Source organism: Petaurus breviceps, unplaced genomic scaffold (genome assembly GCF_028583685.1).
Source record: "Petaurus breviceps papuanus isolate PSGF00001 unplaced genomic scaffold, PetGlider_PUasm1.0 156497, whole genome shotgun sequence".
In the NCBI taxonomy this organism is placed as follows: Eukaryota; Metazoa; Chordata; class Mammalia; order Diprotodontia; family Petauridae; genus Petaurus; species Petaurus breviceps.
The window spans coordinates 1-2,977 of record NW_027185723.1 but is presented as its reverse complement, the minus strand read 5'-3'; the positions used below and the strand labels follow the sequence as shown (position 1 = coordinate 2,977).

General features: G+C 44.2%; 1 pseudogene; it reads left to right on the top strand.

Annotated features, from left to right (window-relative positions):
* Positions 1-937, top strand: LOC138156755 (olfactory receptor 5D13-like; annotated as a pseudogene).
* Positions 938-2,977: the final 2,040 nt, after the last annotated feature.

Genomic DNA, 2,977 nt, shown 5'->3' with positions numbered 1-2,977 from the left:
ATGGTAAATACTGACAAGAATCAGAGCACTTTAGTCATATTTCTCCTTTTAGGATTCTCAGATTATCCAGACCTCTAAGTACCCCTCTTCCTAGTGTTCTTGACCATCTATTTGGTCACTGTGGTGGGGAATCTGGGCATGATTGTGATCATCAGGTTCAACCCCAAACTCCACACCCCCATGTACTTTTTCCTCAGCCACTTGTCCTTTGTGGACTTTTGTTACTCCACTGGAGTCACACCCAAGCTCTTAGAAAACCTAATTGTGGAAGACAGAACTATCTCCATTGAGGGCTGCATCTCACAGTTCTTTTTCACTGCTACCTTTGTGGTGACAGAAACATTCCTCCTGGCAGTGATGGCCTATGACCGTTTCATTGCCATTTACAAACCCCTGCTTTACACTTTCCATGTCACAGAAACTCTGCATTTCTGGTGGCTACAGCATATTCATGGGGCACAATTTCTTCTCTAATATTTACTTACTCTCTCCTTGTGCTGTCATTTTGCAGGACTAAGGTTATTAATAATTTTCTCTGTGAGTATTCTGTCATCCTCTCAGCCTCCTGCTCTGACAAACACTTTAGTGAAATAATACTTTTTATTGTTGCTAACTTCAATGCACTTTGCACTCTCATCATTATCCTCACGTCCTATACATGTATTTTTGTCACCATTTTGAAAATGCATTCAGCAAGTGGGAGACTGAGGCTTTCTCCACCTGTGCCTCCCACCTGACAGCTGTTACCATCTTCTATGGGACCATTCTCTTCCTTTACTGTGTTCCTAATTCCAAAAGCTCATGGCTCATAGTTAGAATTACCTCCGTTTTTTTATACTGTGGTAATCCCCATGCTAAACCCACTAATTTACAGTCTAACTAACAATGACATAAAAGAAACCCTAAGGAAATTAATGTCATAAATTTTACTCATTAAATTATTAATCATGATGATTTTTTTCCTGATTGAAATACTATCCTAGAATTTACAATCAAACAGTCAAGACAATTAATTTATTCCTTAAACAATAGCTCCCTACTAGAGGAGGTTAAGGGTGCTCGAGACCCCAAAATACCAACACGCCGGGTCCTACTAAATGAATTCAACTCAATCTTTCTCTCATTTAAATAAAAGCAAAGTTTATTAAAAGTTTACTTGTATTGGATACAGAGTAAGTCTGTGCTAGGTCATTCTATGGTGCTCTCACACCACATGGGGTCTTATATACAGAAGGTTGTGGGAGAAATCTAGGGGTGGTCTAGAGGAGTTTGGGGAGGGTCTTCAGGAGAAGTCAGATGAGGTCAATGAGTGATTAAGGGTGGGAAGTCGCTGGAGGCTACCTGGAGACTACAGACAATGGGGGGCTAGGCCAGTTCAAGGGTGAATTGTTATTTTCATAGGCTGAAGGGTAGGAAGTAGATGAACAAAGGAGGGCTAGGCTAGTAACTAGGATAGTAGTTAGCAGTGAGTAACTAGGCTAGAGGTCTGGGCCCAGCCACAATGTAAGGCTTATTGCCTCATCAAATGAGACAATTTAATCAAAAGTCCAAGGGAGGTTCCTTGGAGCCTGTACCTCAAGGACTTAAGAGCTTGAGAGGGCTCCCAGAGCCCATACCTCAGCACCAGACCCTGCACCTCATCATTCCCCCCTCAAACAAATGCAACCCAAATTCCTTTGGGGCAAAGGGTGAAGGTCTCAGCTTCTGAAAGTGCTTCTTGCTGGCAAGGTGCATAGAGCTGTCCCTGCCTCTCTGGGTCCCATTCAAGGGGGTCAGACTCCAGAACATGGATGATGCCAGTTCCAGTGGACTGGAGAACTTGGATTCAGTCAGAGATTTGCATAAATTTAGTGGTCATCCAGAGGTTGATGGCTTGAACCCTGATGGAGACAAACCTGGCAAGGAGGTTAAACAAAGACCAAACAGGCACCAAAAAAAAAAATATAGAAAAGGCAATTTTCCTGGTTGGAATTAAAGATGACTATGGCAAGGCCAAAACACTGTCACATATCCCTTTCCTTTCCAAACTACTCTATGGCACATGGAAAGCAATGCCAGCCACAGAATATAATAGTTTTCAAAAACATGCCCAAAGCCTCGTCCCTCCTTCCATAATCATGGAGAGTAAAAGGTTTTTTTTTCTAGATTGGGTAAAGCTGGAGTGGTGATCAATTTAGTTGTCAAAGTATCAAAAGCTTTCACCTGGTGGCCTGGGCCACATTCTAGATAAAATGAGTCAGTGCCTTGAGTAGCAATTCACTTGATTGCAGTCCCTCCCAGGGCTTGGGCTTGATTGGATATTGATGGCAACAGTGGAACACATTAGGATCCTGGAAGCAAAAAGCAAATGGGGTGGCATGAGTAGCTCTTCCAGGAATTCCCTTTTCCCAGACAATTAGTTTGACTGACTCCTGCACTTCTGGGGCTACATGGGGGTCTGGTTAACAAAGGGCAAAGGGAGATGGGAGGTTTAACTAGAGAAAATTGACTCCCCAATTTCACCATCAGGTCCCTTCTCAAGGGCAAGAGGAGATAATTAGGAAGGAATGTTCAAACAACAGATCCTCAAATAGGCAGGGAAGAGGGTATGTGGTGACATCCCTTTGTTTTCCCTTCTATTCCCAGGTCAAGGGGCAAGTAGGACCAGAGTAACTAATTAAAATAGAAAACAAAGCTCTCATATCAATCAGAAATGGGGTAACCTTACCTTTGACTTTGATGCTTGCCCAGGGCTCAGCAAGGGAAATGGAGAAGGTGGGAGCACTGCCAAGACCCAGGCTTCCCCATCATTCTGCGTCTTGAGAATACTGGAGAACATCATACTGGGAGGTGGCTCTACCACTTTTACCTCGGTGACCATCCTTCCTCCAATGTCCCTCCTGCTCAGATTGGCACAGTTCTAGAGGCGCTGGTTCCTGGGGCTCCCTCTGGGGGGGGGGTGCCCTGGAGGGGCACTCCTTGGACCAGTGACCCTCCT